Source organism: Thermobia domestica, chromosome 6 (genome assembly GCF_964235325.1).
Source record: "Thermobia domestica chromosome 6, izTheDome1.hap1.1, whole genome shotgun sequence".
Taxonomy (NCBI): Eukaryota; Metazoa; Arthropoda; class Insecta; order Zygentoma; family Lepismatidae; genus Thermobia; species Thermobia domestica.
The window spans coordinates 9,051,907-9,076,567 of record NC_137459.1 but is presented as its reverse complement, the minus strand read 5'-3'; the positions used below and the strand labels follow the sequence as shown (position 1 = coordinate 9,076,567).

General features: G+C 36.3%; 1 protein-coding gene across 4 annotated transcripts in view; it reads right to left on the bottom strand.

The window, feature by feature from the left end:
* The window catches only part of LOC145687839 (uncharacterized), a 43,815-nt gene extending 34,043 nt beyond the window's left edge, over positions 1-9,772 (bottom strand). Inside the window, exon 1 of one of the 4 annotated variants that reach the window (XM_081761298.1) lies at positions 9,753-9,772. The gene's annotated coding sequence lies outside the window, so the exon portion shown is untranslated. The other 3 variants (XM_081761296.1, XM_081761295.1, XM_081761297.1) reach the window with 3 other exon arrangements.
* Positions 9,773-24,661: the final 14,889 nt, after the last annotated feature.

Here is a 24,661-nt window from a genome sequence, read left to right as displayed (position 1 = left end):
TATTACGACAACGTAACCTTTAAGTTACAATGTACAGGGAATATACACTGTCGGTTCGAAGAAAAGACGTAATAGTGAAGATACAACGATCTTACTTTGTATTTCCAGATATGACACACACGATTCCCTGTTCCCGTTTACTGCTCTGATCACAAGTGATTTCAGTATGTGAAGAATCACGTAAACAAATCACAGTAGTCGGAGCAGTGAATCGGAACAAGACTATCCACTAGATAAGTCACTACTGACTGATAAAGAACTAATGCTCATACCACAAGTAAGAAGTGCCCACACTTGAATAAATCTTAAATTGCGCTTTTATACTGAATCCAAAGAAACTACTTTAAAACATATCCGGCGATGGGGACACGAGAAAAGTGACACCAAATTAGCGATCTTTTTTTATTTACAGGGACCGACTAACAGATCTCCAATATTTAGAGAGGGCGCTATGTGAGTTGTGGCGGGGATACGGAGGCGGAGCAGACATAGATTGATAGCGGTATACGTGGCGCGATGAGCGTCGTGCGTTTGTTGAGGAGTATATTCGTAATGGTGGTTCTGTTATTACTACTCAGCGGGTTCGCATTCGGCTCGGACTTGGCCGACATCCCAATGGCAGAATTTTCTTTGTCTTTCTGCGATGGCCTTTTTGTAAGTCACAAATTTTCTGCAGGAATTCCAAAACAAAAAAATCAAGGTGATACTATCGTTTTTATTACAGCGTTACATGAAGCATGGTAAACAGTTTTCGGCGGTATCCCTAGTTCGAGTTACAACATGTAAAGTTTATATATATATATATATATATATATATATATATATATATATATATATATATATATATATTTGAAAGGATTTTGCTAAAAGAAGCAGATTTAAGATATTTATGATACGATACGGTATTTTGTAATGAGGGCAGCTTTAAGATTTTTTTTAACATATATTGATGGGGATCCATATAAGATAATGTATGTAAGCTGGTCTGTTGTTCCAATGTCATCAGTAAGTCCATCCTTTGCTGCTGGCCTTTTCTCCATGACCCCAGCTTTCACATATAGCCTCAGACAGTGGTATACTCAATACATCATTAGCTTTACTGCAACAGAGTATTTGTCTGGGAAATCAGTTACTGCAACTTTAAGAAGAGTCTTCAATTCAAAAACACTTTCCTTCATTTCTTGAGCTGGTTACCAAGTCCTGCATGCATTTAATTTAAAGCTTGTATTCAAAAAATAACCTATCCTGATCTATATGTATCAAAAAATGAAATGGGAATATACTCACAAACTCAAAGTAGTTTGAAGAAGATAGAAAGTCTTTCTCTGCTTGCTCAATAAAAACGTTACTTCTTGGAAAAGTTAAAATTAGGCTTTACGCGACGTAAAAATCAGTTCAAACTATATTTATGGGAGTCGTCCGTGCATTTAAGACATCTACACATAGCAGACATATTTTTATACTTTTCTGTTGGGTATTCTTTTCTTCTGGCAATTTTTCTGCGATCACATCGCAGATCGCGGCATGTTCTTCTATGCGGGTCGACATGATTGTATTCCGGATAGAAAAACTATTCAAGTTTGTCCGGATAGAAAACTAATCAAGTTTGTCCGGATAGAAAAAAAAACATTCAAGTTTGTCCGGATAGAAAAAAAAACAAATTTGTCCGGATAGAAAAACTATTCAAGTTTGGGTATCAAACTTTAGAGCAACAGGTTCTGCGCTGAGAGAAAAAAAAAAAAAAACTCTCCTGGCTTAGCAGTTTAAGTGCTGAAAGCATTGGAGATTGGCCAGGCGATATTTTCCCTCAATACAGTATAAAAAGTGCAAGTGGAAATGTATCGAAACGTAAGCACTTTTACCATTGCATAAGCAGTAGTTTAAAGATAGCAACTTTCAAAGTCATTTTTTTCTTGATCCTATAGACGGATATACTTAAAGATACCTTCATTCGACATACCATCTTCAAGTCGGTATAAAATGAGCAAATACACAATTATCCAAGTTTGGGCACTTTTTACTAGGGACATGAACGTTCTTTCTTTACAAAATATACATATCCTCCAGAATATAGATGCATTTTTGGAATAGTTTACAAGAAAAGAAAAGTAAACCAATCATAATTTTAATACTGAAAGCTAATGTTCCAAATATCATTCTAATTACCTAGACGATAACACAATTATTACGATCCAACGAGGACAAAAACACACTAATTCTTTGTTAATTAGAAATACAAATTAAGGAATGTATCCTACCTAAAAATTGGAATTCGTCATATCCATCCATGTATTTATCATATTCATATTTTAAAATATCAACATGCAAGCAGAAATTCTGCAGTTAAGCTATTTGTTGACAGCATTAAAAAAAAAAAAAAAAAAAAAAAAGAGAGAGATTTGAATATTGTATTTTACAAATAAATCATCTCCTCTTATATCTACGCAGATACTTAGTTCATATGAAAAATTGTTTTGGTAACTTGTCCCTGACAGAATACTCACACAAAAATAATTAACAAGTAACCTGAAGAACCTGAAGCTAAGATGTTTACTTATGATTATTGATTTATATGTTGCCACACGAGACCCAATGAACTTTACTATCAAATATCATAAATGAACCAATCATTTGGAGGACCTACACAAGAGCAGAGCAAACGAACAGATTAACGAATTATACCGTATCTTACATAAATGAAATGTTGTAAACATTTTTTTTTTTTTAAACTTTAATGCCCCATGCTTATGCCCTTAGCTAAAAGAGATTAAATGGAAGTAAGTTGTTATTATCCGGTGCTCTCCCACCAGGATCTAACCAAAGATTCATGCATTAGCCAAATAAATTTACGTGATAACAACAACCTAAACTGTTTGATTCCAAAAAGAAGCATAAATTGAATTAATAGAGCTGTATGTGCTATACATTATAATAGAACCAGGTAATTTATTTATTATTTAAAATATTAACTCCTCTGTCCTCTGCTATTTTCGGTAGTAACTTCTTAAAATTCTAAATTGGACATATTGTAAGGATCTTCCATCATATGGAACTATCCATGTAGATTTATAACACTCTCCCAAAATATTAAAACAACATTATATTTCGTATAGCAGAAGCTTTCGATAAATATATGTTTACAGTTCCACAGGAAAGGAGATCCTTACAATCTGCTGAGTTCACCGAATTCAAGAAGTTACTAAAGAAACTCGGAGGGAACACTGAAATTATAAAACATTCATCAGGAAATACAAGGTAACACTGAAGATGTTGGATTGAAGGTGAAAAATTAGTAATAAGATGCAGTTATACAGGAACACAGCTTAAGACAAACCTGAAAATCATGACGGCTGTGATGTCTCATGGGGACGTCCCCATCGAGGCTTTAGATTATTCCGAGGCTTTAGATTTATCTTACTCGCTCATTTAGTTCGTCAAAAAAAAACTCAGTAAGTTACTATTCTCAACTCTGAGGTGACACGGGGGCAATGACTCGGTTGCACAATGCTTACGTTTGATGTGTGCGGTCCCTGATTCGATCCCCGCACAAGTAATTTTGTGGTAAACAAGATGATATCCGTGGGCTTTCTCACGGTACTCCCACTTTCTCATTCCACTAATTCTTCCATCATCATTCACTTGCCTTAGTCATCCATCTCTCTTAGCCTAAATGACATTCGTAGGACATTAAACCGAAATATTTTTGTGAGGTGACCCATGGTAAATACACTCAACTACAAATGAGATAGGGGGGCCCGGTGGCTAAGTGGTAATGTTCACCTCTGGGGCATGGGGGGTCTAGGTTCGATCTCAGCTCGCGCCAAGTGAGCTTTGTGGTGGACGAACACCATGTGTGTGTGTGTGTATGTTTCCTCGGGGTTCTGCCGTTTCCTCCCACTTTCTTCATTCCACCAATTCATTCATTTCTCATTATCATCGTCTCCTTTAGCTTAATCGGCATAACCATAGGACGTAAAACTCAAATATTTCATTTCATTTCAAATGACATAAGGCGAAGCTTATTACAACGGGATTACCCTAACACATTACAAGTGTCAGTTCATAGAACACAAGCTGATGACGATTTATAAAGTAATAGAAATTGATTTGGATAATTGGGATAGTGGCTCAGGAAAAGAAAAGAAAACATTTGTCAATCTAACGGTCGTGATGACTTTCAGTGCTCTTCACAGCAAGACTAGAAGAAATAATGCATGTACGATACGGTCATGCGATTAACTTATTTAATCTTTAAGCTAATTATATTTAATGGATAGAATAGGGGGTCTACGAAATAGAAAAAAAAAATCTTTCAGATTAACGTCTTATGAACATGTCCTTTCGGGCAATGGAAACGACGATTAAAGCAAGTGAATGACGATGGAAGAACTAGTCGAATCAAAAAGTGGGAGGAAACAGAAGTGCACGAAAAAACTCACGGACACACTATGAAATACAAACATGGTATATTTTCATACATCAGTAAAATTATGTTGACATCAATGTACAGTCAGAAACAAAATTTCTTATAGTTCCAATTTGCTTATGCTTAATATTGTTTCTGACTGTACCTTCTTCATTTCAAAGCAGCTTTAAAAAAACATGTCAACGTTACATCACGGCATATTTAGGGATTAGACAACATCTAAATACGCATAATTATATGAACATTTTCCAATGATCGATTGAACCCACTGATTTTGACTTTAGCAGCTCATTTAGCAGTGCGGCTATATGAAACGTGGGTCCACAGCTTAACGAGGGGATCCAAACTACCGTACTCGAGCCTTCCGTGCCAAAGCCGCGTGCGGTATCCACATAGGAAAAAAATCGTTTCTTCTGTTTATGATATATGAGAAGGAAATGCAGCACTGTTTACTTCCTAATATGCGTTTCAACGCATGAATTACGGAACAATGAGTAAACTGACGAAAGTGGTGACTCTCATAAGAACCAGCCTGTGCTCACTAGATTTGTTCTTAATATTGTGTTCAATATGTGACTAAGAAAAAAAACAGGGCCGTACTCTAGTGGCTAAAGCGTTGGACTCATATCCGAGTGGTCCCGGGTTCGATTCCCGGCCGGTGCTTCCCAATTTTCGACTTCCACCCAGCGTCGTGAGGTAAAACCGGGGAGCCACGTGAATAAAAGACGTGATGGTCACTAGGTCTACAAAGCTCCCAACGCGGCGCACTGACCACGCGTTCACTGCCAGGCAGGACGTAGTTCCATCAGTCGCTAACAGATGGCGTGGAGCGGCTCAGGCCCACAAAGCGGGCTGTTATGCCAAGTGATTGGGTTTGCTGGCACCAAACTGAGACAGATGAAAATATATTATTCCTGAACTAAACTTTCTGAATATTTTTCTTCAGTAAACCTCGAGAAACTAAACAAATGGTGATCTTTCAATCCCCTAAAATACTCTATTGCTTCTTTTCGGTACATTCTACTTTACATTCTAATTATATATATGCAGCTACTCCATAAGGTAATTGTAAATAATAACAAAGGCAGAACAGTGAAAATATATGATAAAGTTATGTAATTATTTTCACATCGATTCTACTAAATTCTTCAGGAATAAAGGAATATCAGTAAAAAATATTCACGACTTGGAGATATCAACTTTTATGTCCCCTCTTTGCGTGCTACTAATTCATGGTAAACAATATTGCACTCGTCCGTTTCATAGTTTTTTATTATTATTATTATTATTATTATTATTATTTTTTTTTTTTACCATTAAGTAGTTCCAGTTCCAATCATATCAATTCGTTAATCAGTGCATTTGCTTCTAATCCGTGTTAACCGCTGAAAAATGATAGGCCATAGCTATTAAACATTTAATTTACTGATTGCTCAAAAGACTGCAAAGATTTACAAAACGATCCTATATCATCATTTAACAATCAATCGCAACATTAAATTTGTTAATGAAAAACACTACATAACCTATATGGCGACGCCAAAACATGAATTCACAACTATATCAACAGCGAAACTTTGTCAATACTCTGAAAGTAAGAAAGGAAGTAAATAATTTTGTACAGATTGATAATATGCATGAAAATTGATATGCCATAAAAACGACTATTCATGAAAAAAGAAACTCAACCTGTGCTTGGTGGCCACACTACAAGCAAGGAATCAATCTAATCTGGCTCAGAATAGGGTGAAGCTCTCTGACGGCCGTGCGTCCATAGGAAGCTGGCATGACGCGACGCTGGGTATGCGCAAAAACAATCATTCATGCGAAAAACACGCACCATCTAGTGTTTCGTGGTCACTACAAACAAAAATTGCATATATTTTCTTTGTGCAGACTCCTTGTATCTGGAAAATTAACACTTCTTTCTTTGAACAATTTAAACGTTCCGGCAGACTCCCGAGTAGTTTTGTTACTGTGTATTGTGCAACAGTCCTGTGCGGATAGCGTGCTTCTTGCATGCACATCCATCGTTGTTCTCTGTGTATTTTCGCATTTTACAGGGTTTTTGTATATACATGAGCGAAATACGATGAATTTGGGCTAATTTCGAGATAAGAAACTTCGCAGAAAAGCGAGAAAGTTCTAGAACGCAGGTTCCTCATAGAGGTTAGTTTCTTTCAGTAACACAGCTCAATATTTAACTCACACAGTATTGCCAAGCGAGCGATAGCGAGTGAAGCCCAGTTTGAAGACCTATAGGGCACATTGTTTTTGTATCTTTATTACACCTCAATGGAGAGGGGGACCTGCCCAACAAAGCTAATGTGAGTACTCACACATATTAAGAAAAATGAAAATTGGTAGAATAATAGAAATGTTTTTATATGCACAACCTTTATACTCTAAAGGTAAATGCAGCTTTCTTACATTGTACAAAAATTCAACGCCAGTCAAAGTTAACAATTTATCTACTTCTCTTCCATGTGCACTCGCTCATTTTAACTGTGAAATTACTATCTCTATAATCCACACATCTCGTGAAACTGTACCACTGTTACCAGGACAGACTACACTACAGGCATATCATGTAGAGAACAGACTGTCTTTTAGAACACTTCCTTTCAGCCTTGAAGTTGCAGTCAGATTAGACTTAATTCGGATTAAGTTCCAAAGTTAATCGTCCGTTTCTAGCAAAATTTTGAAAATTTGACTGGAAGAAATGGGCAAGGTTCTAGAACACAAGTCTCCCTTCCCACTTAGCTGTAATAAAGACAAAAAACAACGTGCCCTGCGGTGCTCTAACCCGCCTTCACTCTCTGACGCACGCTCGGAAATACTATGTGAATTAAATATTTGGTACATAAAAGAACCAACATAGCTATTAACCTCTATGGGGGGACGTGTGTTCTAGAACCTTCCCGAAGAAATGGATAATTCCCTCGTTTGTGTGCCTGATAATATGCAAGGAGAATGGAAGTTGTGTTTATTTATTTTTATATAAGCGGTTCTAAACATGGAACTATTTGGCAAGCGGAGGAAACTACTTCGCGCAATACTGCCTCATGATTGGATTGTGAAAAAGCAATGAGCATTTGTATCGTGTACATGCTGCATTTGGTATTCTTACGCAGAGACGAGAAATTATACCCTATTAATTTTAGCAAAATGGGTTTACACCTCCCTTGATGTGCACTGTGTGCAGAAAAAGTGACTTTGGGTATCTTTCAGTTTCTCTCCCAATCTTGCAAATATAAGATCTTCACTGTTACTTACTGCACAAAACATAGCTGAGCGAGAACGGGGTTAGAAGCCCGGCAGGGCTCGTTTAAGTATTGGTCCCTATGAATGCTTTGCATAAAGTGCACTCTTCCTTAAGCTAACCCGACCCGACCTTACCTCACTCTACTCTACCCTATCCTACTGTATTATAACCTTTTAAAGCGGTTCTAAAAATTCATGATCTTTAAAGTTTTCCTAGCTGTCATTACGCTTTTTGACCAAAAGCAGATGGACGACCAACTTCGGAATAAATTCCTTTAATTAATTTGCTTTTTCATTTAAACAGTTCTGGGATGGCATTCAGCATCTCCTCCAACTCGTTTCATGGTTCGAGCTCCTTCGTGGCTAAGCGGTTAGCGTACGCGCCTTTGGCGCGGGAGACCCGGGTTGGATTCCCGGCGGGAGCTCATATGGTTCGGATTCCACGTTAATCAGTAGGTCCACGTCTCATATAGCCTCGCTGCTGAACGGGACGTAAAACTCAAAATCAATCAATCGTTTCATGGTTCCAGAATCGAGTACCTTGTTTATGTCTAAAATGTGATAAAGGTAGAAGTACAAGGGCCCTGGAGACTCCCTTCGCTAGCTGTACTTAGCTCAGCTAAATTTTGTAAAGTAAGTAACACACTGTAAATCTTATATGTGCAGGATTGGGGGAGAGGTAATAGTTAAGAACAGCTACTTCTCATCTCCCGTGCACGAGGATACATCTTACTGTTGCACTACCTAAACACCCTAAGTACAAGGGCAAGAACTCAGTCTATTACCTACTTTTTAACATCCTAGATAGTCAATGAATAATTCCTGAAAGTATGGCGTTTCTCGTCCTTCCCTAAATGGGAAGTACGGCTCCTTAAGTACAACCGGTGGGGATACTAAATATCAGCCACAGTTCTGTTCCAAAACTGAATGTGTTCTTCTGGAGAATATGCGTACTTTGTACTTTTGCCGGTACTTGCCTATTGAATTAGCTTATTCCGATTCACCATTCTAATTACTGCGATTCTTGACGTATTCAAATCACTTGTAAACGGAACACTAAACCGTGCCTGCCATAAACTATAAGTATTAAATGTTAAAAATCAATTAGGGCTAAGATCCGAAAAGATCATTCAAGTAGTAGAATGTTTATTACATTGCTTATGATATGTTTCCTAGAATGTGCTGTGCACCGATATCACAAACGTCAGATTAATAACGCTAAGACTCAGATTCAGTATTTGTACGTATACTCTTTCTTATTTTTCATGTGATTCACTATATTACGGTCTTTATAACTTAGCTCATGCCTTGTGAAAACAGAATTGCCCATACAAGAATGTCCAATTTTACTTCTACTCTCAAGCGTACATATAGTTTTTTATGTATTTTGTTAGGAAGCGTATAAAAGTACCGTTCATAACTTGCACCGATTTTTTACATAGGACTGGCCAGCCATATATGTTTACGCTGAAACAGGATTGTAACCCATGCACGTAAAGAAAAAATCAATTAATTTTATTGCTGAAGGTGTTAAAAACGTAAACACACACCTTACTACATCCGAACTATTCTTACTTGCTTTGTATGACAGTTATTCACCTGTCGCAACCTCGTACATAAAAGCATCAAATTCCGGAAGTAGCCACACGACATCTACACATACACCCTACAAAATTTGTAATGTTGTCATAACATTTACATACTATGCATATAAAGTGATATTTCGCAACACAATAATTAACTTACAAATATGTATTAAATCTTTGTACTTCAAGCTCCACTTCCTGCAACATTCCCACTTGATCACATCAGACATAACATACAAACATAAACATAGCTATACGAGAAACTGTGTAAACACTTACGCACGAATCCTTTAGCCTGAAAGCAGAAAGAAAGGACAAAAATACTACGATAAGATTCATTATATCCTCTTTTTTTTACAACTTTTGTTGTATTTACAATATATTTGTAACGTTTAGTATTACTAAAACAAGTATCTCCAGAAACAAGAGGAAAAAGTAATGAACATGAGAGATACCGAATATAAATATATACTGACCTTCTAATACTACATTTCCACTACGCCGTTTCTAAATTCATTTTAGTTTCGCACCGCACCGTAGCAACAACCATTTACAGCGATACTATAATTAATCTGTACCCATTTTATCAACATTGATCAGAGGCGCAATAATTAAACAGATAACTTAGATATAATTAAAAGAAAGAACGTTGTTATTGACTCGTTGTCATGAGTAAGATTATTGTTTTATGATGGGTAGGACATGTTGGTATTATCAAGATCATTATTTGCTATGATTGCTGCTGACATTTTATGTACGTATACTACAGAGGAATAAATCGAAGATTTTTGGATGCAATTCATGTTTATGGTCAGTAAATTAGTAGTTGATATGTTTACTATAATAACGTAATAACTTAAAAGATACGTAAAGCGAATCAGGGCTAAAACGAAGTGATATCGTTTTATCTGGTGCCGAAGACACGGGACCATACTATTTAGTTCCGAAGAATAGTAAGAACTGAGTTTATGTGCATAAGTACATATACCTTTTTATGAGTTTCACTATTTTAAGAAGCGGGAAGAGAATACAAAGAATTGTTAATATGCAGGATTCTGAGATTGAAGAAGTACCCAGTGTTTCAAACGAAACCATATCTGGAAATGCAACAGCTGTGTCTGAACATTCCTATTCTAACCTTATTGATATGTTTAGTCGACTACTTGATGAAAAACTAGAACAGAAATTTGATCAACAAGATGAAAAGCTAGAACAGAAATTTGATCAACAACAAAAATTGTACGATGATAAGTTAGAACAGATACTAGTGCAGCATAAATCTCTTGCAGATAAAGTACAAGGTGTGCAAGAAAATTTTGATCGCTTGCAATACAGTTTGAAAGAAAATTTGCAAGTATTAGCTAATGAAGTTACCGTCAAAATTACAAATGATATGACGCGAGAACTTGATACTAGGTTTCAACAATTTAGTAACAAATGGCAAGATAGACAGGATCAACTAGCTCTAGAAACAGAGTCGATAAAGAAAGCCGTTGAAGCGGTGGAATCGACGACAGCCCAACAAAAAAATCAGATAGTGAATATTACTGCCCAGGTTAATTCACATAGCATACTGATATCCAACTTACAAGAGGGAATCAGATCGTTACAAGAGAGGGAATGTGGCTACAATGATCTTATGTATAAGGAGGCTTTGGGTACTCCCAATCAACAGGAAATATTGCATCATCAACAGGAAGCATTGCATCACCGCCCGAGAAATCCATTAATAGAAACTGACGGGATATTTTCTTCTAAGAGTTCTGTTGATGATGGTTTAGTTGTGGAAGATCACAGTAGGCGATTCCAAAGTCCAGATCGCAAAAGAAGAAGGCAGATACATGAGAGCGAAAGGGTTCCAGACCATTATCAACGCCAACAAAATCATAATCATAGTAAAATAAACGTTAAGGTCAGTGAAATTAAGGCCATGACTAAATTCAGCGGTAAGTGTGACGAAACCGCAAGCTCGTTCTTAGAGAAGTTTGAAGCAGAGTGTGAAATTATGGGTGTGGATCAATCTAAATTTATGAAGTTGTTACCACATCTGTTACTTCCCCCTTGCTCCTTGTGGTTTAAAGCTATTCGCGATCATGTCAAATCCTACGAAGAATTTAAACGGGCCCTGTTGGCTAATTACGAAAATGATTTCTTGTTAGCTAACCGTGATGCGATGGTGCGAACCCGACACTATTCACCTCGGGTCGATAAATCTCTTACAGATTTTACGATTAATGCCTATAATGAACTTAAACTTGTCAATCCGTTTCAGCCCGAATCCAGAATAATCGCTTCCGTACGCATTTTATTGCCATATAAATTACAACAGATACTGTTGTCTGCTCAATGCGTAAACTTCAATCATCTGATAATTTTAGTTCAGAACTTCGAGAATCAATTCCCGAACCCTAGCGGAAGTAATCGTAATCCACCCAATCCAATTCCTGTCAGAAACCTGAATATAACTAGTGAAAATATCGAAAACCTTCGCAGCGATGAGAGGTCACGTGATAATACTGGCATTGGAATTAGTGAAAGATCCGTTATACGTACTGGAACTGGGGCTAATGGAAGATTCAATTCTAGCGGCAGAAATGGAACGAATTATGGTAATCCGAGGAACAGTTGGACGAACGGAAGAAACTTTCGTGGAAGACGTAATTACAGTAACAATGTCATGCATACCAGTGTGACTCAAAACAGATTCAATTGGAGATCTCGAGATGGCAGGAACTGTCGGAATAGGACCGAAGTAATAAATGAAACGGGAAATGGATCAAGAGAGAATAACCAAGATTGTGGTGTTCAATGTACTTTAATTGACTCATTTGTTAATCATAATTTAAACTAAAACCCGCTGATATGGTTGGGGTTAATCCCATATCAGCTGAAGGTTCTCACGATTATTCATCTCAATGTTCATCTAATAGTTTACTTGCGAACGACGGTAATTTATTTAAGGATAACTATGATGATAAATATAAATTTGATGTAGTAAATAGACGTTGTGTATATCAATATTTACCCATTGCAAATTGTTACTGGGAAACCGATGATGACATTGATGATGCATATAATTATGACAATGATTTTGTATTTTTGAAGTCGTTCTGTACGGCAAGAATTCCTGTGAAAGTTAATGGAATTTCTCTAAACGCTTTACTTGATACGGGAGCTAACGCGTCGTTGTTGTCTTTTTCATTTTGGAGTAAGATTGCTAAAGAATATTCAAATCCCAGATTGGAAAAGCTTGAAAATTTGATACTAGTTGATTATACAGGGAAACATAAAAAGCGAGTTATGGGCAGAACTCATATTGTCTTATCTGTGCAAGAACGGGATATTAATCTTCCTATTCTAGTAATAAATGAGTTAAATGAAAACCTTTTGATTGGACTCGACTTCATAACACAATTTCGTGTAATTTTAAACTTTGAGAACCAAACATTTACCTTACCTGGGTTAACTGACAGAATAACACAAAAATTAATTTCTCATATGGAAGAAAGCTCACTTCAATGCAATATGGTAAATAATTTAGTTGATGAAGGTGAGGGGACGTATCCGTTCGATCTTTATGTCCAAAAAATTTCACATGATTTGGAAATTAAAGACCCAGATATAACTTCACAATTTGTACAGATTTTGCATAAACACCGAAAGGTATTTTCTAACCGCCCAGGTTGTTGTAAAGATTTCCTATATTCACTTGAGGTACATAACAAAAACCCAATTGTTACTAAACCCTATATAATTCCCTACAGGTTCAGGGAAAATGTAAGGAAACAAATCTCAGAAATGTTGCGTGACGGGATAATTAGTCCGTCCCAAAGTGTTCACTTAAACCCCATTCATGTTGTACCGAAAAAGGATGGACGCCTGAGAATTGTTTTAGATATGCGTAAATTGAATTCGTGTATAAAATTACAACAAGTCAGATACCCACCTGTAGAAGAAATTTTAAGTACATTACAAGGGAACGTTATTTTTGGGAATCTCGATTTGGTCATGGCGTATAACCAAATCCTGCTAGATAAGGAATCACGACCCTACACGGCCTTTTCCTTCGAAGGACATCTATACGAATATAATCGAGTAGTTTTTGGTCTGATCAATGGAAGTGCAGCGTTAGCATCATGCTTAAATCGAGTTCTGGGTCAAGATCTGAGGAGTAATGTAATAGTGTATGCTGACGACATATTAATTATGGGAAAAGATTATCAAAATTATTTGAAATATCTGGATATTGTGTTAAAACGTTTAGAAGTGTCTGGGTTTACTTTAAATCTGGAAAAATCAAAGTTTTTCAAAACGTCAATAGAATTTCTTGGTTATCAGATCGATTCAGAGGGTTTGTGTTTCAGCGAGTCCAAAGTTCAGGCTATTAACGATCTGCCTCCGCCAACCAATGTAAAACAAACTCGTCAAATTCTAGGATTGTTCAATTGGTTTCGAAAATCGATTCCCCGTTTTGCTGAAATTGCACAACCTTTATTCACTATTACCAAAAAGGGAATACCATGGCAGTGGGGTGTGTTGCAGGAACGAAGTTTCAACCAACTGAAGGACTGTGTAATGCGAAATATTCGTTTAAATCATCCGAATTATGATATGCCTTTTTTTGTGCAGTGTGATGGTTCTCTAGCGGGAATATCTGGAATTCTTTGGCAACCCAATCCTTCAATGGAAAGTCCCGCTGTCATACATTGTGTGAGTCGGACACTCAAGAAAGCAGAAAAGGGGTATACTACTACTGAAATCGAACTGTTAGCAATACGTTTTTCGATCCAAAAGTTTGCTCCATATATTAGTGGGTGCCATTTTACGATAATCACCGATCACAGTTCGTTACGATATCTTCGCAGTATACGAGGGTACAACAATAGATTATTAAGATGGTCGCTAGAACTCCAGTCCTTCGATTTCGAAGTACAGCATATAAAAGGGATAAATAATGGTCCCGTGGATGCATTGTCAAGAATATTCCCTGGTGAAGAACAGCGCATCTTAAGTATCAACGTCTTTAAAATTCTTCAGGATGAAATTGTTCATGTAGATTTAGAAGACTTGATAAAGAATCAAAGAGATCACGAGGATTATATAAAAATTATCAACCATCTGTCGTCATGTGCCCCAGGTTGTAATTGCCCTAAAGGGTGGAATACCACGTTCGTGCTTTCAAATGATGTGTTGTTGATTAAAGACTTTAAATTTAAAAATCGCAAGAAAATCTGCGTTCCTCCTGCATTAATTCCTAAGATACTGAAGGCGTATCACGACGATTTTGGGCATTTTGGTTATCGAAAGGTTTTTGACCTAATCAATAAATCCTTTTATTGGAAATCCCTCAGACGTACTATTAAAACGTATATTAGTGATTGTGAAGAGTGTATGCGTATTAAACATAATAACCGTGCTGTCAATAAGCCGATGCTTTCAATACTACCTGATAGACCTCACTACTTCCTGTCGATAGATTTATATGGTCCTTTACCAAGGGCATCTTCTGGAGAATCTTACTTGCTTACAGTGATGGATATATTTTCCCGTTATGTTGTGGCTTATCCTTTGAGAAAAGCGACGTCTTCAGCCATTATATACCGTATATTGAACGTATACATACCTCATTGTGGAACAGTAGAACATATTTTATGCGACAATGGTCCACAGTTTCGTAGCGACTCATTTATAAGATCAATGGCTAATGCGGGTATCAAAGTCCATTTTGTTACCCCATACCATCCGAGCAGTTCCGTGGTGGAGAATATCCATCGCCATTTTGGCACACTTTTCAGACACTTGTGTAAAGACAAACATTCGGATTGGGTAAAATATGTTACTCAAGTTACTTATTTCTTAAATTATTCTATCTCTGATTCGCTCGGAGTGGCACCGGCAAATATACATAACGGAACAGATATAATATACTCCATTGAACATCATTTTGATATAAAGTTAAGAGATTCGGAGGATTTGGAACCCTCACATTTGATAAGTATGGTACAAACTCGTCGATCTCGAAAATTCCAACGACGCAATGAAAAAGTAAAGGAAGAACAGGAGAATAAGTACCAGATCAGAACTGGCGACATGGTGTTTCTGAAGCTCCATCCGCAAAGCAATGCTAGTTTAAAGCGAATTTATAAGTTTTGTGATGTCTATGCTGGTCCTTACCTATGTGTTAAGGAAATCAATCCTAAAGTGTTTGAATTAGTTGATGCTAAAACAGGCAAATCTATAGGGTTGCGCAATATTGACGAACTAAAGGTATGGCAACCTTCGAAAATCACGAAAAACAAATGGTTGAAACTAGTTGAAGCTTTAGTTAAACCTGATATGTTAACTAAATTAAACTTAGATAACAATTCTTAATTTATTATCTCAGATATTACGAGTTGTGTTGTGAATACTTCATTTAAACTTTATGTTTGTGCGACATGTTGTCATGTGATTAATTTATCTTATCTTTGTGTTAATTCTGAATGTTATGTTTCTTTATTTTATTTTGCATGTTCAAAAGAGATTCGATTGTATTAACTTGAAATCCATGACAGTGAATTTAAATTGAAGCTTTTAAACGTAATTATTGCCTTCTGATCTTGTTGTTGTTTTGATAAGATGACAATCTTAATTATAAATAATATTGTTTGTAAATGGATGTTATTGCTCAATGTAAAAGAGGAACAGTTAAGTAGTAACTCTGCGTAAGTCATCAATTACCTATAATTTTGGATAGACCCATAAATGATATTTGTAATGAATCGACGTTTATGATATGTAATTAGTAATAAAAGAAAAATATTGTTATAAATGAATTGATATATATATATGGAGAAAGAAGAGAAAAGAAAAATATTTATATTGATGTAATAATAATAATTAATACGAGGATTGATGTAATAATGATTAGTACGAGGGCTATTCAAAAGGTAAGTGTTTTGAAAATATCCAGGGTTCTTTCCTTCTCTGTGAATACTGTTACGGAATTCCCGTTCTGGGCGACATTTACAGCGATACTATAATTAATCTGTACCCATTTTATCAACATTGATCAGAGGCGCAATAATTAAACAGATAACTTAGATATAATTAAAAGAAAGAACGTTGTTATTGACTCGTTGTCATGAGTAAGATTATTGTTTTATGATGGGTAGGACATGTTGGTATTATCAAGATCATTATTTGCTATGATTGCTGCTGACATTTTATGTACGTATACTACAGAGGAATAAATCGAAGATTTTTGGATGCAATTCATGTTTATGGTCAGTAAATTAGTAGTTGATATGTTTACTATAATAACGTAATAACTTAAAAGATACGTAAAGCGAATCAGGGCTAAAACGAAGTGATATCGTTTTACATTGAAATCCCAATACTAAATCAGGGGAGTCATTCCGCACCAGTTTGCGTAAACGCAACGTACACTTTGCGTTTAGCTTGCGATATTCGATACTGCATACGATTTTGTGATATGATGCGAGCAGAGACAATCGTAGGATTTTTTACAAGAGGAATCAAAACACTGGCACATAAGCACAGTCGAGAATACACACAAGCATTTCGATGCGCGCGTGCACATAATACCGGGTTACTACATATTATTGACACGATTCACAAATTCACTGAAGCTTTATTATTGGACATATTGTTACAAAACTTTTGCAAACGTATTGAAAAACTCAAACCGCCTTATGCAGAATCGTTTTGACGTGTGAATAACATCCTACTAAAGCCCTGACTACTGCAGGAAACATTTGTTAGTCGAACGCTTTACTATAGCACTAATCATGAGTCAGAACGACTCTGCATAGGACGACCCGCTTGGAAGAGTAATGCTCCCGGGAGTAAATTTTTTTCCGCGCGCAACTCTAGCCAGCTATTTTACGTGCAATTCTAGCCAGCTGTTGTAAGTTGTTACAGAATGTATATAATGGGGGTCAAGATGGAACAAAACGAGCCCTGAGGGGCTTTTAACCTGTTCCTACTACTACTACTACTTATCTGCACAAAAGTAAGTAAATCACTTTTTTGAGTATTGTTTTCATCTTATTTTAATATAAAAAGTGTTATGAATATTTTTTAAAAAATTAAAAAAGTTCTTGGGCCGGATTTGAACCCACGCCAAAATACTACTACCGCTAGCACGCTCGGCCACGAGGGTCGACAGCAGCAAGCGTTTGATTTCTGCTCTATGAATGCTACATGGCAAGAAATGGATAACGCCAACCAATCAGAACTGTGTATTTCGTTCGTACTTACTGGAGCGTTACTCTCCCGAGCAAGGATGTTATACAATAGAGGATCTGCCCTTACGACAAAATCTTGAATACATACTTACAGTTTCGCCACCTCTATACTGCCCACTCCGCCCAATAAGATCACAACGTTTTGAGCCAACAATTATGGCGGAAACGAAAGTAGCAATTCAGACGATGGCGGAAACGAGGGTTCCCAATCAAGACGTGTCGATGCTCGGTCGTTTTTGGTTTCATTGATTTAATAGGATGAAGATACATATGGGCAGATCATCTATTTTATAACATCCTTGCTCCCAAGCTAGTCCTTGCATAGGGCCCAAAAAGTTTCGCTTCTGATTTCTGCCACGAGATCGCACCAATGAGCATTTAATCCATTTATTCAAGATGGCGACAGATGCAGATAAAGCTTATGTTGTGCTCGAGTTTCATTCATATCAGCCTAATACTGCAATGACACTTGCGAATCAAGTTCAAAAAAGATCCACCAACTGAAAAGAGCATTCAACAATTGTATATACAGTTTACAGCTTCAGTTCATGTCACCAAAAAAGACCTTATGAGGAGTCGTTTTGATGTATGATTAGCGTCAGACTAAAGGCCTGCCTACTGCAGGAAATATGTTAAACAAACTCTTTAGTATGACACTAATCACACGACAGAGCGGCTCTGCATTAGGCGCATTAAGTACTACGGTGGGTAAGAGCAAATTAGTATGTTTTGAGATGTATTTCCAAGAATAGAACACCATGAAACATTCAGGAGAGCAACTGCGCCCTCTTGACCCCAACTGCTATTGGCCAAGGACGTGAGTGAAACAAGTTTTTAGTTTGAATCATCTATCGATTGCGAACTTTTTCACAGAAGAATGCGTTTAACGCATATTTTGCATCAGTTAGCGTTGCGGTCCGCAAATTTGATGAAAAAGTGATATAGACCAGTGATGGATTGAGTCACAAAATTCGTAACTCGTGACTAAGTAAACCCAGAGGGAATCAGGCCCATGATCCACCAGACCCAGTGACCTGCACAGACCAATAATCCAGTAAGACCGAAGACGAAACGGCGTCATACGCATGGGGGATATATGTGAGGCTACTAATGCAATCTTAAAACAACTATCTGGTTGTTACTATCTTTACTTCATTCCAGTAACTTCACAAAGGAAATAAAAATCTCTGGACAAAGCAAGTTTTAATTAAAAATAATAATTGTGTAAGAGTTTCGCAAGATTTTTATTTCTTTTGTGAAATCCTAAAAAAACACGATTCCCTTCTCTCTCATTGAAGGCATGGCGGCTCAATGATAGGAGTAGTAATGGCATGACCTGAGAACACTTTTTGGCCTCTGGGTCCCTGCCTCAGGACCCATGGTCCCTGGCCGGGGTCAATGACCTAGGGGTACTTGGGACCACCCCCTCTAAATTTTGGCAGGGGTACCATGGCCCACCCCCTAAATTTTGGCAGGGGTACATAGGACCACCCCTCTTAAATATTGGAAATTGCCAAATCTAAAAATTTGGTATGGTAGCCTAGGACCACAGTATGTACCTCTATCAGTATTGGAGGTCTATGTCGTTCCCTTTCATGGGTAAAAAATTGCCAAAAATTCAAATTTCGGGGGTTTTTGATCTAATTTATCCCCTTTGATGAGGTGTTATTACCCTATATGGTTATATGGGCGTATACAGGGGTCTATTACCCTTCATAAGACATGGGTATATTGATGCACCCCTTGAAAAATTTGGGAGAGGTACCTTGGCCCACCCCTTAAATTTTGGAAATTGCCCAATTTAAACATTGGGTATTATAGTACAGGACCTAATATGTATTATGATAAATTTGGGTGGTCCATCTCGTTCCCTTCTAGGGGTACAAAATTGCCAAAATATAAACGTAAGCAATACGTTATACCACGTGTTTGTTTTTTTGACCTAATTTATCTCCTTGGATGAAGTCCTATTACCTTATATAGTTACATGGTCATGTATAGGGGTCCATTCCCTATCATAAGACATAGGTACATTTGTGCACTCCTTTAAAATTTTGGGAGGGGTACCTTGGCCCACCCCTTTAATTTTGGAAATTGCTCAATTTAAACATTTGGTATTATAGTATAGGACGCTAATATGGATCACTATAAATTTGGATGGTCCACCTCGTTCCCTTTTTAGGTGTACAAAATTGCCAAAATATAAACATAAGCAATATGTTGTACCACGTGTTTGGTTTTCGACCTAATTTATCTCCTTGGATGAGGTCCTATCACCTTATATAGTTATATGGTCATGTATAGGTGTTCATTTCCTATCATAAGACATAGGTACTACCATGAGCAAAATAAATGACGCGTCTCTTTATTTTGAAGTTTTTTGAAAATATCTCCGTTTTCTTTATATGTTCGAAATTTCGGAAGGTTTCCCCAGCAGGACAGGTTAATAACAAACCCGTTTTTAATATTTGTGTTAGATATTAGCTTAAAATAAAGAAATTAGAAGCAAAAAACATCAAATCGACAGAAATCTCGAGAATTACCAACTCTGCTAAAGTGGGAAATTTTCAAGAACACGAGGGAATTCTGCATTTCAACACGAAGCAGCGACATCTATGTCATTGAGAGAAATGTGGATTAAATCTACAAACTAAACTTTTAACGAATATTTCTAGTATGTCTTATTATATGCATTATCTGCAAACTCCAAATATATGAATATATGCTAAGTATTAACATAAAGATAGAGCAAATAGTGGAAATTATCTATGGAAAAGGAGGAATTGGTAGGACGATCGTAATGAAATATCGTCTTTACCGGAACAGGCTCAGTTCACGTAAAAAAAAAAGAAATAGCTCAGTTAGTTAAAGCAACGAGTCTGTATGCTGAAGGTAGCGGGTTCGATCCCGTGGAAGTGCCGTTATTATTTTTATCACTACACTACGGTTATTTTTTTATTTTTTTATTTGGGAAAGAATCAAATTGTAACGTATGTGTAAAACTCATGACGATACCAAAAGAAGAAAAAATGCTGTTGTCGCACTTGCATTAGCGTCCCTAATTTTGTTTGCAAACAGTTTCGTAATTATTTCCCCTGTGCTCACTGCTCACCATATGCTCGCTGGCGCATAACGAATGTTTCCCAGTAAATGTTAATTCTAATTTGGAGAATTTTATAAAGTTTCACAATATTTCTCACTAGATAGTCTTCTATCTACGTGTTTGGATATTTTGATAACAGATTTCCCTATTAAATGTTTAATTTTCCCTAGATGTTTAATTACGGAAAAGTTTTAGAATGTATTTGTATTGAATTGAAATTGTTTTGAATTTACTACATAAGGTAAGTAGACCGAAGGAGGAGAACTCAAGTAATTGATATTCTACGTAAAAGCAACCTATTGTAGAATGATGATGCTTCTTACCTTCAGCACATAATCTTTACGTTAGAGAGTCAGACAGAGAAAAATCCTGGTTTTTCCTCCTCTATGACCACCCATCTTAAACCTCTACATATCATTGTTCGTCTCACAAAATTTCGGTGCTCCAAAAACATTCAAATAATAATAATAATAATAATAATAATAATAATAATAATAATAATAATAATAATAATAATAATAATAATCCTGAATATGCCATCCTTACATAATGTAGGATATCTTAGTTTCCTAGTTTAAATCTTAAATATCTTAGTTTAAAATGCTTTCTTTAGTACTTATTTGAGCAACCATGTAGGAGGGGGTACGACTTTTTATTTTGCCCCTCTCATTTCAGTAGCCTTCCAACAGAAAGTAATTTTTGATAAGCAGGACAGACAAAATGAATAAGAAATATATTTACAGCATCCTCTCCCCTTTCATGATTGGAATATCACGTAATATTTTTTATTCTACGAAAGATGGCCCTGTGCGGTTAGGGGTAGGTAACTAAAAAAATACCTAATATAATAGCGCCCCTTGATTGTAATATTACCGCTTCTTTATTTGTGCGAGGGAGCCCCTACACAATCAAGGGTGACAAAAAGAATAGGAAGAGTGTCTATTGATTCCAGTGGTGGATCCAGCACGAACTCCTGGGGGAGGGGAGGGGAAGTGAAACATTCTTTTGATGATGTGAAGCTGTCACAAATTACCACTTAACTAAACTAAACAATAGTGGGGGGAACCGGAACCCAGTCAGTTTAAATTGATGTTAAAGTTTAATTTTTGGCTTCATATTAAAGTTTTGGTTTCTAATGAGAATTTCAGTCCAAGTGGTCAATGATCAAATCTCGTGGGGCTCCAGTGTAGGCTAATACGGCCCCCTTATGAGAAAAGACAAAATTATTAACATGTTTATAACTTTCGAATTTTTCGTCTACTTTAAAGAAATATTTTGCTTCGTATTAAAGTGTTGGTTCCAAATGACAAACTCAGTCCGAGTGGACAATGATCAGATCTCCGGGGGGTCTTCAGTATAGGGGGCTACGGCTCCCTTATGGGAAAAGGCAAAAATATGAAAATGCTTATAACTTCCGAATTATCCGTCTATTTTAAAGAAATTATTGGCTTCATATTAAAGTCTTGGCTTCAAATGACAATTTCAGTCCGTGTGGACAATGATCAAATCTCGGAGGGCTCTTCGGTGTAGGGGTTTCGGCTTCTTTATGGGACAAGATTCACGTAGTTGATATTGCAAAATTGTTTTGTATATATAAGTGGAAACTTGCACCATTTGGTTAATTTTACCTCTTATGTTTTGCAGATTGACATTCCAAGCAATAGTTACTTCGCAGAGCTAAAAGAAGGCACTTACTAGTTTCATTAAAATGAAATGTCTTTTATGAGAGGAGCAGACGAACGAATAGGCACCCAAACGTTGGTTGAGTCGTACGGTTGAAACTCGTTAAGCTCGCTTCAATTATTATTATTATTATTATTATTATTATTATTATTATTATTATTATTATTAATAATAATAATAATAATAATAATAATAATAATAATAATAATAAAGCATTGCAGGGACCTTTGGTGCAGGGGGTCCGTGGCTCGATTCCACTTCGTGCCAAGTGAAATTTGAGGTGGACAAATACCGTGTGCATGGGTATGTCTTTTCTTGAGATTTTCCGTTTTCCTCCCACTTTCTTCATTTCACCATTTCATTCATCATCATTCTCCCTTAGCGTAGGTGCATAATCGTCCAACGTTAAACTAGATATTGCAATTTCAATAATAATAATAATAAAAATTAATTCAATTGAAAGGACTGTAATTTATGTGGACAGCAATTATCATAAATATGCAACCATTATAAAAACAATGCTTTGAGTAGAAAGATAATCCTTTCCAAGTGTTAACGAATGCGCACGAGATAAGACATGTCTCGGGAAAGAGACAATACGCGCTTTGTGACATCCAAGATAATACGAGGCAAATGTTTTGAACACGAGATAGCTTGTAAAATGTCTCGTCTTGTCTGGAATGTCTCGAAAACAAAAGTCTAAGTTTTAAAATTATTTTTCAAGATCTATTCTCTCAGAGGTAGTTCTCTGCCTTAAAATTAATAACGACATTTGTGATTTAAAAAAAGATAAACAATGCCTAAAGTTAATAGTTAACTTTTCGAAAAGAAGCTTCATTAAGGGTGAACCTGAAAGATGTCCACAAACTTCGGGAGGTGATTCGTGACATCAAAAAAAGACAAATGGTCCTCTTGCAGTTTTCGAATTCAGCTTCGTTGTCGAAATACAGGGTTGCCAACTGGTCGTGTTTGAGAAACTCACTGGGAATAAATTCAAGTCCAAGAATAAACTACTACTCATATATTTTTCAGGTCAATTGACTTATACCATGTTGTAAGGTCAAATATTTATTTATGAAGTGTGTACAAAATTCGCCAGGGTCTTTTCTGAGAAAATCGTCGAGAAAAAGTCACCTCCAAGAATAAACTACCCCTCGTAAATTTTTCTAAGAGAAATATCTGATACTGCAATATAGGGTTGTTAATTAAATATTGATTAATGAAAAATAAACAAAATTGTTAAAACCATTTTTGAGAAAATAGCGTTTTTCGATTTTCGGCTGTTTGTAAACCACACTTATTTTAGGTGGTAGGAAAAAATGGAAAAGCTCCTGTAAGAATACTAAGTAAACCCTAAGTTTAAAATTTGGTGTAGATAAGTTGAACGGTATGGCCTCTAGGCGAGTGCATATAAAAGTGTGCCGAACGGACGGACCGGAAGGACGGGTGTCGAAAAGTCACATTTTCGGTATGTAGACGCCATGAAACATGTAAATCCGTTGAAATCTGAATTTGATATTATTTTCACAATCACTATATTTTCTTCTCTCTTTTGTCGCTCGAAAAAGAAAAGCCTGAGTTTACCACAAAAAGCTAGGGAGTTTCTAAAAAAAAATATTCAATTACAGGGCCGCCGCACTAAACTTTTTCAATTCAATTTCTTAACTGTGTTAGGCCGCAGTTGTTACTGAAGTGTGTATTTGGATAATACGAATAAAATTATCGTATTATTCAAATACATCGAATGTCAGATTATCGAATAAAAAACTTCGATTGAAGAAAATCCATACTACAAAACTAACTCACACTTTGAGCACATTTTCATTAGACATATAATAGACCAATTAATGCAATCATTGTTTATGAAAAATGAAAAAAATAAAATGAGTCACTTTGGGAAAGTCGTTCAAAAAGAACACGTCAGGAGTAACCTACCTCTTGTGAATTGTTTCGAACAATGAGTTAAGATATACTTTTGGTTATTAATGAAATATTTATTTGCGAAATTTGAACAAAATCGCCTGTTGTTCGAGAAAATTGTCGGGGAAAAAACCTTGACCCCACAAATAAACTATCCGTTGTAATTGTTTTTCATAGAAATGACTTATACTAAAATATAGGGTTATTAATGAAATACTTATTTATGAATTATCAATAAAATTGTCCGAGTAATTTTTGAGAAAATCGTGAGAGAAAAATAACTCCCCGAATAAACTATCTCTTGAGGATTCTTTCAGGGTAAGCGAGTTATTCCATATTACTAGGTTTTTAATGAAATATTTATTTCTGAGTACGAACAAAATTGCTTGACTCATTTTTGAGAAAACCGTAGAGGAAAAACACCCCCAAG